Source organism: Triticum dicoccoides, chromosome 5A, assembly GCF_002162155.2.
Source record: "Triticum dicoccoides isolate Atlit2015 ecotype Zavitan chromosome 5A, WEW_v2.0, whole genome shotgun sequence".
In the NCBI taxonomy this organism is placed as follows: Eukaryota; Viridiplantae; Streptophyta; class Magnoliopsida; order Poales; family Poaceae; genus Triticum; species Triticum dicoccoides.
In genome coordinates, this window is record NC_041388.1 from 172,482,405 (window position 1) to 172,496,879 (window position 14,475).

The window sequence follows — 14,475 nt, forward strand, 5'->3', positions numbered from 1 at the left end:
CTGTATCGGTCAATCTTCCTCTCCTAACCACCTTAGGAAGCTATCGGTTCCCAACACACGTTCATTCTTTCTCTCCATGTTTCGATCTCTAAGTCTCTCAACTACACAACCCCTTTTTCCACTCTGTTACCAAATGTATTTACCTCACACACCCGCCATTGCGCCCCATGCCGAACTCTCCCCCCCCCTCTCCCTCACACCCTCTCGCGCTAAATACATGCATTGCCTATCTAGCCCCCAACCTCTCGTGCATGCGCACGCACGGCATGTTGTATATCTAGGTCACTCCCTCGAGACTGTCTCACTCTTTCTTCCACACGGCGGGCCACACTCGCTCAATCTCGCTCTCTTTATCCGAGTCTCATTTAACCTTGTTTTCTTTCACACACAAATGATATATCTCCCTGTTCGGGCCTCGATCGACACACTCTATACTCTCTCACGCAGATTGTCTATCTAGGTCAGTCCATCCAAGCCGCCACCACTCTTTCGACCTCATGGTGGGCCACGCTCACTCAATCTCTCTCTCTCTCTCTCCGTATGTCACATTGGACCTCGCTCTTTCTTGGACAAAAACGATATATCACCATGTTTGAGCCCAATTCGACCTATTCACATTGTATACTCTCTCAGGCACATCGTCTATCTAGGTCACTCTCTCCAACCCGTCTCACTCTTTCGATCGCACGGCGACCCTATGTGATCGGTTGACCTTGCTTCCTCCCACGCACAAAATATATCTACACGTCTTCACTTACTGGTGGGTTCCATGTGTGCTCTCTCTCTCCTCCCCTTCTGCGTTTAGACGCATGGGCAAACAGGAAGAACTCGCGGGTGATGTTGCCGTCAACCATATCTGGACGCGTTCACAAGTCACGGCACCAGTTTCACGTACTAGCGGCACTAGTCAGTGTGTACGTGCAATGCACGTTAATTTGGATGTATATTAAGTGCATGCGGATATTAACTACTAGGATATGATTTGCGTGTTGTGATGTGATTTGCACTATTTTTGGCATGAAATTAACTGCACACCAAACGTGTTGAGCGCTCGACATTGAAGCAGTCTAGGTCGTTGGATGACAAGGAATACGTGTGGCTTGATGACGTTTTATATTTAATTTGATACGGCTCTAGTTGAACATTCAATCGATCAAACCATACATTTCGTTCAGTCTAACTCCGATTTTAAATTATATGATGATTGATATAAAATAAACGGAAATGATAAACGTTCAGATTTTAAGCATGGCAATCCGAACGTTTTTCATGGAAAATTTAGATTACGCGGTGGCGGCGGGTGCGTCTCGCGGTGGGAAGCGGCTCCTCTGCCATGCTCTGTGTGTCGTCGGGCCACTGACCGACAGCAACGGCGGTGTCTTGCGCCGTTGTTGGCGTACTCCCAGACGTTGGCCTAGCTTCAAGGAAGGCCAAAATGTTCTGGACTTCGGAGCGAGTCGACTGGCGGGAGGAGGCGACTGGCGTTGGTGCAAGAAAGCGGTCTACGGCGACCATCCATGCCGCTGAGGGGGGCACTGGCACCCGCGCAGGGACAGGCGCTGTCAACAGTGCGGCAGAGACATTCGTGTGCACGGGCACCGGCACGGGCGCGCACATTAGTGCACGCGCAGGCGCAGGTGCTGGCAGGTGCACGGGCACCGGCACGGGCGTGCGCGTCAGTGCACGCGCAGGCGCATGCGCTGGCAGGTGCACGGGCGCGTGAAAGTCGGTGGGAACCTCGTGGAACCCCGTGGGATCAAGCTCGGAGACAATGTGCGGCTCCCAGCCCATCAATGCGACGGGGATGGGCGCTGGCGCAGTCGGGGCGACGGGAGCCGGAACGGGACCTGGGACAGGCGCGACGTCTTCCTGCAAGGCCAGTTCATGCTCGTCCCAAAGCACCTTATGTTCTTGAGACTCGGGCTGGGTGTCTTCCTCAGGAAAATGGAACACTAAGGGCAGACCATCGTGATGCGGCATGGCGTACGTTTTGGTCAGGCTAGTTGGAGGTAGACGATAGGAGAATCAGAGAGGAAGAGAGAGGATTATAGGGATACTCCCTCCTTTCCAGTTTATAAGGCTCAATTCAAAAATCTCACCAACCAAGGTAGATGGTGAGTGGTGGAATACTTTTTGTAGTTTGCAAAAGCACCCAATTAATGGTCTTGTTTTTCTCAAAAAAATATGTTTACCAATGCATTAATTGCAATGCATGCATGCATAAATTACATGCATTGGTCAATTTTCTCTTAATACTTGCATGCAATGATTTAATTTACCTTGGAATCTGAACATGTGATGGGAAACAACAAAATTGAGCCATATAAAATGGAAAAACTAATATTTTGAGATAAGCCCTATAAACCGGAAAGGAGGGACTACCGGGTAGTGCGGGGTTGATTTTAAACTGCGGCGCCGGCGACATTAATAGTGGGAGCAGTTGGGACGATCGTGGGTGGCGGAGCCTAGTCAAAAGGCTCGCTTCCCGGTGAGCATGCACAGTGGTCTGCTCGCACGCCTCCCTGACAGTCAGCGCAGCGGTCTGCTCGCACGCCTCCCGTCGACTCACACGCTTGCTCGGATGGCACCTGCCGATTGCCGATGAGAAGCGGGGACTTGTGGCGGCACGTAAACGCCCATGGTTTCAATAGTGAAAGCGTTCGCCTTAACGTGACAGGTCTTTCTTCCAAAATACCTTGGCTCTTCATTTGTGCAACTTGTCATAAGCAGCTTCTCTCAAATTGAAGAAAAAACTTACGAAGTAATATTTGTGCCATATCACGTGACCATGCTTAGTTTCAAGAATTTATGCTCACTTTTGGATTTTCAGAAATTTAAGATCCAGGATTCGAAAAAATATCATAACCTGCATCATGCAATAAATTTTCAAGTCGTACATCTGTCCTGTTGTATTTCTTAAGAAAGGATTTTGTCAAACATTTTGCTTAGTTAGACTTCAGAAAAGTTATATATGCAGAGTAAAAGGATAATCCCTCCGTACCAGTGCATTGCCTGATATATTAACTCAAGTACTAGGCACGAACAAAAGGGCTCAATTCTGTGCTCATCCTGGTGTACTGTAGTAGTACTAGGCAATGCAGTTGACGGGTGACCTTGACGAGCGGCGACCGAGGGAATTGAACCATGATCGGTACGGTAGGTAACGTTGTCTAGTTACTAAAGCATCCCTCTGTTGTTCATCGGTAGTCATTATGGACCAGGGACATGAGGGGAATTTCCTAGGGCTGGAATTCTGGCCGCCAGATATTTCGACTTGAAATGCTGAGGCTCGACTGGTTGGGGTAATGGGGTTGCCTAATGTGCGTACCACGCACGCCACCGAAGGACACGAGCCCACTGTTTTTAGGATCAACACGAGCCAAGGTCTGGCTGGTATGCTGTTGGGTCCTACCATTCGAGAATACGAAAGCAACCTTTTAAATTGCCGAACGAATCTATGTGTATTACAATACCCGTATTTTCCTTGCAAATGCTAATCTCAATGTGGTAATTGATTTATGACGAGTGGTTGAATTAGAGTGAGTTTGTGATATAGTGATCTCAACGTGGATTTCACATTTCATGGTATCCCTAGTAAGTTTTCCAATGCAAATTCAAATTTAAAAGATGAACAACATGGAGGTGAGAAAACTTTGTATGTATCAAGCATATGACCACACACACACACACAGACACACACACGCACGAACACAACAACAATCCAATAAGTATAGTGCATCTATTTTTCCAAACCATGCATGTATGACACGAATTCAAAAATACTCCTTCTATTCCTAAATATTAGTCTTTTAGAGAGTTCAACAAGTGACTACATACGGAGCAAAATGAGTGAATCTAGACTTTAAAATATGTCTATATACATCCGTATGTGCCAGTGCATTTGAAGCCTCTAAAAAGACTAATATTTGGGAACGAAGGGAGTAAAAATGTAAGACATCCATGGTCCTCAGTTCAATATTTAAAATGAACATGAAACTGAAACATGAATGTTAATTCTATTAGTACAGTACATGCAAATCTTCTATTTAGGCGGAGCTATGATTGTCGGGGGTCAACCCCTCGACCTTAGATAAAATTGTGGAGCTCTGTTTAGGGTTGTTTAGATTATATTTGTCCCCACCCTCCCAGCCACCGATTGGTTGTGCACCCCCACCCGTCCTCCCCGGGAGAATATCATGTGCCCCCATACCTTAGATGCTATATGCCGATACGAGTTGCTTGGAGCTTGTAGATCTGAGATATAGCAGCTCACATGATGTGTCTTAATATTTCTACAGGAAACCTTGATGAGTTTGAGAATTGCACACAATTTGTACAAAAACTACTTAGATGCCCTTTGATCCCATATCCAAAAACCTCGAAGCTCGTATCATCGTAGCATCTAAGGTGAAGGAGGACATCATATTCTCCTGTATGTAAGAATGTCATGTGCTACCACACCTTAGATGCTTTGGTGATACAAGCTCTTCAGAGGCGTTGGATTTGTGACCCAACACCTCCTCGGTGGTTCAAATGTTTTTTTGCAGAAAAGCCCCAAAAGAGTTCGGCCACTGCTTACAAGCACAAAGACTGCTCAGATGCCATTGGATCTCAGATTAAACAACCTCCAAGCTCGTATCACCGTAGCATCCAAGCTGCGATAGCACCTTATGTTTTCTCGCACGGGAGAGTATGAGGTGCTCCCGCACCGTAGACTCTATGGTGATATGAGTTCACTGAGATCTAACGGCCCACAATAGGACGTTTGAATGTTTTTGCAATATACAGCTGATAGAGTTTGGGAAATGCACAGAAAGTACAATTACTACGCATGTGCCATCTGATCACTGATCATACGACCTAGATGCTCATATCACCATAGCGGGTAACTGAGCCACGGGGAGCACCTAATATGAGCACCGGGGAGCCGTAGGATCGAAGATGCAGCGGCACACACGAGGCCTAAATGTTTTATTTGCAAAAAAACCTTTTTAGAGTTTGGAAATTGCGCATAATTACAAAGACTACTCCCAAGCCATTGGATCTCACTTCCAATGGTGTAAAAACTCGTATCACCATAGTATCTAAGCTACGGGGTGGATGTGATATTCTATGTCGCTGTCATTTTTGTTTGTAAACTTGCAAAATACGTGTAACTCGTGCCGTTACTTGTCTAACCACGCAAAGTGTTTGTTCAAAAAAAACCATCCTACACTGAAATATCGAAACAACACACGGGGGTCCCACTTGTCATTAATCAAATTTGGACCTAAAACTAACAAATCTGAAAGACGAGATTCGATCTGGCAACCTGGACTACAAAGCATAAGTCGATAGCCTGAAAAAACGAACGGTTGTTGGCTTTGTCCCATAACTTGATTTTATTTATACAGTACTTTCGTTGAGTAGACTAGAGGGAGTGCCTCGTCAACACGTGCATGACCGTTATCTCACTTACTGGTGGGTCCCAGGTCTGTGATCTCAATCTCTCTTCTCTCCATCGTCTAACCTTTGCACGGGCACACACGAAGAGCCGCGCTAGCTTGTCGTGGTGTTATTACAACTAAAAAAAGCTTGGAAAATAGAAGAATCGCCTAGAACAAGAGACGTTGTGACTGGTCGAGATGGAGCTAACCACATCTATCCTCCGTGCCACGTTTGCATGATGAAGTTGTGTGGCTAGTGGGGTGTTTTCGACCGACTGGCTGGGTCCCGAGGTCGAACCATAGGTACTACATCTGATACAGTATATTTTTACATGCACATTTTTCCTCCGTGCCGAGACGTGGCACACCCTACCGCGCGGTTTCGGGGTCCCCCCGGGTGGTGCACACATATATTCTTCCTGACGTGGGACGCCCTACCGCGCGTTTTTTGGGTCCTCCTCGGTCATAGCGCCGAAGCAAGTCAAATCACGAAAGACCACCTTTCTCGCCGAGTACATCAGTGAAGCATGGTGGCTAGCTAGTTGGGCTAGTTCGACCGATTAGCTAGGCCGCCACCACATTTGTTTTTTCAGCCCTTTTTTTATCTACTTGCCAGCAGGTAAATATAAATATCCACCGCGGCATTGCTCTGGTGTTTGGGTGCCGCAGGATTTTTATTTTTTTGATTGACGGGAGCAGGCGCGGCAGGATTTTTATTTTTTTGATTGATGGGAGTAGGCGCGGCAGCCATTAGTCAAGATGACTCCGCCTGTAAAAACCCATCGCTCCCAGATGTGAGAAGTCGTTGACTGGTGTTTTACCGTGGTGAAAACCAAAAGATTCCCCACTCCCTCCGCCTTCCCGTAGATTGCATTGCCTTTCAGCCGTTTCGCCCCCTTTGCTTCCTCTCCCCATTACTTCTACCTGGTGCCATGGCGGCGCAGCAGATCACGGAGTCTGAGGTGAGGCTCCTGACACATGAGCTCCATGCCAAGGATGCGGAGCTCACGGCCAAGGACGTGGAGCTCCATGAGCTCAAGGAGGAGAGGAGTGCCATGCTCCTCCGTTATGTGCGGGAGTTCACGGAGCTTCAAAAGCGGCAGGCGTACACCACAAAGATGCTCGAGGCGTCGGCGGTGTTGCTGCAGAAAGCGGGAGATACGATAGGCCGTCAGGGGAGCCGGCTGGAGCACGAGCGGGCTGATCGTGACGAGGTCCAGGATTGCCTCAGCCACTTGGTGAACCAAGTTGCCATGCACGTGTTGCGGCTGCGCGATGCCTACTGTCGTGCCAGCGCGACAATGTCGGCCGTCGGGCTAAACCCGTTCGACCACCCGGTCGACTTCAACGAGGTGCGGCTTCCTGACCTAGTCTCCTTCTTCACCTATATCTCCGAGGAGCTGAGCCGTCTCCGCGCGATGGTGGGGGCTGAGCTAGACAAGGAGGGGTTGCGGGCTGCCATCACCATTGCCGGCCGAATCCTTTCACGGCTCCTTCACCGGAATCTATTCATGCCATTGGATGCCGTCTTTGACGAGCTGGCTCCCGTCGACCGGGAGAGGGCTCTGCGGGCGGTTGCACCCTGCATCACTGTCGGTGTCAAAACCGGCGGATCTCGGGTAGGGGGTCCCGAACTGTGCGTCTAAGGCGGATGGTAACAGGAGGCAGGGGACACGATGTTTTACCCAGGTTCGGGCCCTCTTGATGGAGGTAAAACCCTGTGTCCTGCTTGATTTATTCTTGATGATATGAGTATTATAAGAGTTGATCTACCACGAGATTGGAGAGGCTAAACCCTAGAAGCTAGCCTATGGTATGATTGTTGTATATATCTATCGACTAGCCTGGCCTCGGTTTATATAATGCACCATAGGCCTGGGATAACAGGAGTCCTAGCCGAATACACCGGTGGGGAGGAGTCCTTGTCTTGATCACCAAGTTTTGTAGAATCTTCCATGTATGTGGCAGCTGTCCAAACTGGCCCATGAGTATACGACCATGGGGGTCCTCGGCCCAATCTAACAGATCGGGAGATGACGTGGTGAGTATCCCCTAGTCCAAGACACCATCAGTAGCCCCCTGAACCGGTCTTCAAGTTAGAGACGCTCCACGATTCTTCCGAACTATTCTTCATCTTCAGTTGTCAGTCTTGGAAACTGGTTCAACAAATCTTCCCATCTTCGATCTTGAGGATCACCGAAATGCATTCGACGAGTTTACACGTCGGGTATCCGAGGAGCCCCTTTAAGTTTCTGGCCTTTATCAATGACTTGTTATTTTTATGCCACACCTCAGGTTTGAAGTTATTCCCGGGAGGCAGTGTACTCTTGCGTCCGAGCTCTAACGCCGGACTACATTCGAGGTATGTTTTGCAGCCGAGCACCAATGCCAGACTGCTTTCGAGCTCTAACGCCGAAATGTATCCGAGCTCCAACGCCGGACTGTATCCAAGATGTCATAGATCATCTTGGTCCAAAAGAGTTGAAGGAGTTTAGCCGAGCTTAATGCTGGAAATGCCCTCTATGGAGCCAGCCACTAGCGCCCGAGCTTTATGCCGGACTGCTTCCGAGGTGGTGCAGCACCCCGACTGTGGGCCAATTTTTTATCAATATTTTTGATTGGTGCAATTTATTCTCTGCCGAGATATATAGATAGTAGCCCTCAAGGTGTGTATCAGTCTAAAACCCGAGATGCACCTGAAGGATGACATAAGACCGTTGATCCCAGTAGGCGCTGAGACTCTGGTTGATTTGCAAAATCGGTCTGAGGATCAACTCCTAGCTAAGCAGAATACTTTAGGACACAAAAAGCAGTGTGCGGAGTCCTCGAGACTCAGGTTGGGTGCGGCCGACCAACCTGAGGATCATAATCTCCTCGAAAACTATATTGCACTTAAATTTTCTGCACTGGATTGCCAATGCAGTAGCCCCCGAGACACTGGTCGGGTGGCAACACCAGATCAGGGGATCGATACGCCCCTTTAAAATTAGTAAATGATAAGCCTGAAGCCCAGTAGCCCCGAGCCTTAATGCGGGCACGGGTGGCCGAATTAAGGATCAATATCCAGAGTAAAATCACAAATTATGTGTAATGATTCTATGTATCCAAGTACTTACATCATTAATGCTTGGATCCGCATTGTACAGAACTTTGTTGACCGACCATCGGCTTCCACCTCCTCGGCCAGTAGCCGAGGAGTGTTTGTCCTACTTTATAAAGCCTTTATGAGGGCAAAGATTTACGACAAACAAGGCAACCTGGCCATACGGTTTTATAAACAAAGGTACGCAGAGAGATATGTTATATCACTGTTTAATTTAATAAATGTCTTCCAAAGAAAATAATCCCGCTATCGGTTCCTTTCTTTGAGTTGTCATGCTGAGCATGATCATGAAACCTCAACTCTAATGTAAGAGCAAAATATTGAGGATTTAGTGTGGGAGGCCAGTTACTAGCCCCCGGTAGTGTTCGGCGACAGTCGAGGTCAAGCCGTAAACACTTTGGCCAATGTTATGAATGGCCAGTCATTTAACACCTTCATCAGATTGCTGACCAGTTTACGCTTGTTGTGACAGTCAGTTTTCGGCTTTCTCCACGGAGGTGCATAACCATGTGAGCTGGACGCACAATCGCAGTGGTTCTCCCTTTGCACACCTAGCCGAACAAAGCGGAACGTAGGAGGCAAGCGCAGGAGCCGGGCAACCCAACTATTGAGCGAAGACACAATTCGAAACCAATGCATATATAGTGACATCCGAGAATGTTTTTGCCGAATCTATAAAGGTGTCCGGCATTGCACTGTGAGACTTGTGTTGGGAACACACAAATAGTTGAAAAGTGCCATAGGCTTGGAAAACCAAAAAACGTCAGAAAAAATCGACGTCCGAACTAGATCAATTGTTCGATGCCAATCAGAAATTGGACTTAAAAAAGTGCTTCTGTGGTGCTTTAACATGACACATCCTATCTCAAGACTTCAAGCGGGTCAGCCTACGGCTTCAACCTCCTATCCCGAAGGCGGAGTACTTCTCATTAGGCCAGTTTAGCAAACTAAACTCTAGCATCTTTGAGAGAGAAATTAGGCTCCCCGGCTACTGACCACACACTCGTGTCGAAAAAAAGGAGTGATGAATAATAATAGTAATAAAAACTTTGCAACAACTAAGAAGAAGAACACTTATTATAAAACGGCTCATACAAATTTAAAAGCCCCCAAGTGACTTGGGTGAAAGAATTTTATGTATAATGATTGTATGTACCGAAGTACTAATATCATATCTTTGTTCAGCCGAACTTTAAACGCGTCTTAACCGACCGTCGGCTTCTCCCTCTTCGGTCAAGGACCGAAAAGTGTTATGTACTCCACCTGTCGAGAATATCGACAGTGTTTCCGATAACTAGGCAACCGGGACATAAGGCTGTAACAGACAAAGCGCGCTCAGGGAACTTATGCTATATTACAGACGAAGTGTAAGAAGCATCTTTGAAGAAAATAGTATCCCCACTGATACCTTTCTTCGGTGCTCATTATTGCTATGAGACTTGTGCAATAGATTTTTTGTACTCATGAGTTCCGTTGTGTGCCGACCATGATTGAAAACAATAAAAGCGCTAGCTTTTGGCTTCACCTAGTCTGAGGTCAGAGCATGGAGGACCCGGTCGTGACAATCGCAGAGGTGCTCCCTTTACTCCCTAGCCGAACAATCGGGAACATAGGGGTAAGCACAGGAGCCAGGCAACCCAGCTTGCAAATCGCTTAAGTCAATATGGTGCATATTGTGGCGTAATACACGAACAAGGAACGAAGTCATACAAGTATAATCATATGCAAGAGGAAAAGCTTCATAAAGGAAGCCCCCAAATAAACGGGGTATTTGAATATGTGTGTCACAAACAAAGTTTGGACAAGGAAATTTTTTACAAGCAATTTTTTGCAAACAAGTATATTGCTTGGTCGAACCGAACACAAGTTAAAAATTAAAACTTTGAGCATGAAAGTGACTTAGCTGGTTAATGTGTTCGGCATTGATGACGCGGTCCAAGATTGATGCGGGACGAGGTTCCATCCCCCAAGCCGGTCCCGAGGTGGCGGAGCGGAGAGCTCGACACGCCGAAGTGGTGACATAGCACGGTCAATGCAGACCGGCAGAATGATGCCGAAGTCCCCGGATCATTTTCCTGTGCACAAAAAATAGTGCAAATCTGAGATAATAGTAATAATAATTAAAAAAATCGTTGCATAATAATTAATTTATGCAAAGTGAGTAATAAAAGAAATATGGCCTGGCGCCAAAGTCAATGTCGATGCAGGGCGTTGGCGTGATGCGGTAAAGGCGTGGCAAAGCTTGAATTCACAGGTCGGTCCGAGTTCCGGATGCGGCATTCGCCGGACTATGTACGGAAACTAACCGAACCACCACGCGACCGTCGTTAATGCGGCCATCATTTGATAGACCTGTGTACAGATGATGGACAAACCAGAGTAATAATTCCTTGGGAAAAATAAACCCAAACAAGCAAAAAATACTAGGATTAATAGCACCTGATTTATTTGTTGTAGCAATCAGAAGAAAGGTGATTCCCAAAATTGGGACTCGATCCGCACACCCATTGCCTGATGGGCGATAAAGCGACGGTATGGCGATGCTAGCCAAGGTTGGCTCGTCGAGGCAAAGCCCTCGGTCCAGCTATCATGACGGAGCTGGTCGGCTAGTGACGCCGAAGTCTTCAGAGTATGTTGACGAAGAGATGGCGAAGCCCCCGGTCCAGCCGAGATGTCAAAGCCTCGATGTCAGCCGATGAGTCGAAGTAGGTCGGCGTGATGAACACCAGCTTGAAGAAGCAATAGTGCGGCCCTGCTGATGCAGGTCGTGACGTGGTCGATGCTGGCTTGATGAAGTGACCGTGCGGCGTCGGTATGCCTACTTCGTGTAATCCGTGGGGCGGCGATGTTGGTGATGATTTACCCTTCACGATGCCGGACTCTTGTTCGGCTTGCCGAGATGATGATCCAAAGAAGTCTAGCGCAGGTCGGCAGCCTTGGAGCAATATCGCCGTACTGGTTTGACACCAACATGATGATGAAGGCGACCTCAGGGGAGGATTAAAAATTTATGTGCACGTGTTTAAGAACAACGCACAATACCCTAGAAGATAATTCCTCTAAAAGGATTGTCCAATGTCACGTTCATAAAGAAACATGAATTCGGGTCGGATCCGTATTCGCGCAGAAAACGGATCCGAAAATTGATCCACTCATCGGAAGGTTCCCGGAGTTTGAACCGTCGGATCGAGCTGAAATTTGGAGGGGTGGTAGATATGGGAATTATGCAGTAGATGAACGGTTGGATCTTCCAAAGGACCTCCGAGCTAGGCTCTGGAGACCACGCCCTAAACTCGTACAGATTCCCGTCCAGATTTGACAAGCCTCCGGTATATCGTAGATTGTCGGAGATTCCTTCATCGGAACTCGACGAAATTTTGCATGGTTGTTGTAGACTCAATTCCGCACAATTCCACCAAAGGGATCGTCAAAGAGATGCCCTAAGAGGTGATGGCAGCGGATACAAGTTTGCTGTTCGGAAAAACAGCACGGTCGCCCCAGGGCAATGTTGGTGTTGAGCCCCCGAGCTCCATGGATGATTCCTCCATGATCTTGATAGAGATCGGAGTTGATGTTGATGAAGGCCCTCGTCCGAACATGACGATCAGAGATGGAGCACGGTCCTCGGTCGAGCTAAGGTGACCAGTCGAGCCAGCGACGAAGATGCCGGCACCGTAGTTGACCTGCGGACAAGCCATCGATCCTTTTGCCGATAACACAACGAAACTCTCAATGAAAGCACCAATGTCGGTGCCAAAACTGACGGATCTCGGGTAGGGGGTACCGAACTGTGCGTCTAATGCGGATGGTAACAGGAGCCAGGGGACACGATGTTTTACCCAGGTTCGGGCCCTCTTGATGGAGGTAAAACCCTACGTCCTGCTTGATTTGTTCTTGATGATATGAGTATTACAAGAGTTAATCTACCACGAGATCGGAGAGGCTAAACCCTTGAAGCTAGCCTATGGTATGATTGTTGTACATATCTATCGACTAGCCTGGCCTCGGTTTATGTAATGCACCAGAGGCCTAGGATAACAAGAGTCCTAGCCGAATACGCCGGTGGGGAGGAGTCCTTGTCTTGATCACCATGTTTTGTAGAATCTTCCATGTATGCGGTAGCTGTCCGAACTGGCCCATGAGTATACCGACATGGGGGTCCTCGGCCCAATCTAACAGATCGGGAGATGACGTGGTAAGTACCCCCTAGTCCAGGACACCATCAATCACCAACGTCGTGCGCCTCGAGAAGCAGAGGGACTTCGATGGTGTTTAGGTGCCCTCTGCATGGGCATGTCCATGTCTCGGCGCAACATGATCGTTGGATCAAACTCAGATGGTGCAGATCAATCACTGTAGCACAAAGCGTGTGGGTGTGTTTGGTTGCATTCTCATCTCAATATAGTTGTTTCCTCTTCGTGTATTTATTGCATATATGAGTAGTTGACATGCGCACAACATCATTTGTTATCGTCATATCTTACTACACTAGCAACAAGATTTTGTAGTACTGACGTATGAACCACTGCACATGCCTAGTAGTAAGAGCACTGTGTATGTTCAAGTGGCTGTCGTGTTTCGCTGTAATCATTTTTCTTTTGCAAAAAGTGGACACGCTCTACCATGCGGATCCTCCTCCAGCCATGCACTAAATTACTCACTTTCGCCGACATGTGGGACAGCCAACATCGGGGTCCACCAGCCATGCACTAAATTACTCCGTAGTAGAGTGATGGTAGACTACCCCGATCGAAGCGCCGCATTAATGCCCAATGAGCCGTCAAATCACAAAACCCCCTCCTTTCCAGCAGTAAGCTGGACGGACGAAGCAACCATCATTTCACTCTTCTCTCTCAGCTTCCTCACTACCCAACCCTCACTTCTGCCTCATCTTGTTCCTCATTTCTTCAAGAAAACCCCGACCTGCTTCTGCCATTGTTCTTCTCTCCCAAAGAAGGAAAGGTGAGCACATCAATGGTGTTGATTCTGGCCAAGGCCTGGTCTTGCAACCTAGAGACTGATCCTATAACTCCCTCTCTTTTCTTCTTTTGGGTTTGTGATTATGGTTTCTTTTCTTTTATTTCTATTTGATAGTTTCTTGATGGACGCTGGAGCACCGGCCGAAGTGATGTCTATGGCTCCGGCCAAAACCGTCGAGGCTCATGGTACGAAGAAGCGCAAGCACCCCGCCGAGACTACCACAGACAAGCTCAAAGTCCTCGCCCTGTCCAAGCCCCCCTCTCCGGGATCCCTCATTAAGCAAGTCCAGGTAATATCTCTTCTTGACGATCTTTTTCTCGATCTTGATCGTGTTTTTTCATCTAACACGCAGTACTAGTACTAGTAGTACAACTTTCTGGGTGATCTTGCATGTGATTTTTGTGTGCCAAATGATGGTCTAAATTCCTCTTTTGACCAAAACATGCGAGAGGTTGACACTGATTTCTTATAGATTACCTTCAACTACTCCCTCTGTTCCAAATTTCTTGTCTTAGATTTGTCTAGATACGTATGTATCTAATACTAAAATGTGACTTGATACATCCATATCTAGACAAATCTAAGACAAGAATTTTGGGACGGAGGGAGTACTTTATGAACATCAATGCTACCTTTTATGAGGGTATATTTGCCTCAGTAACTTGTGTTATGGATTTTACATGTAATCCCTCTGCTCTCATGCGTTTGAAGGCATGTTCTAGTGTCTTTGTTCACTCATTTCTGTGCGTATATGTAGTCATATATGGAGTATAATATCGAAAATCATCTTATATTTCTGAACGGAGGTAGTAATAAAATATGGTTTCTGTTTGAATTAGAACCAGGTCCGCGGTGGAGATGAAGTTCTCAAAGGCATGCCGTGTGAACTGGAAGACCTGATGATGAGTTCTACTGCTGAACTATCCAGCTGTTGTGTCCTTGTCGCCATGTGTCCTGAACTAGTGT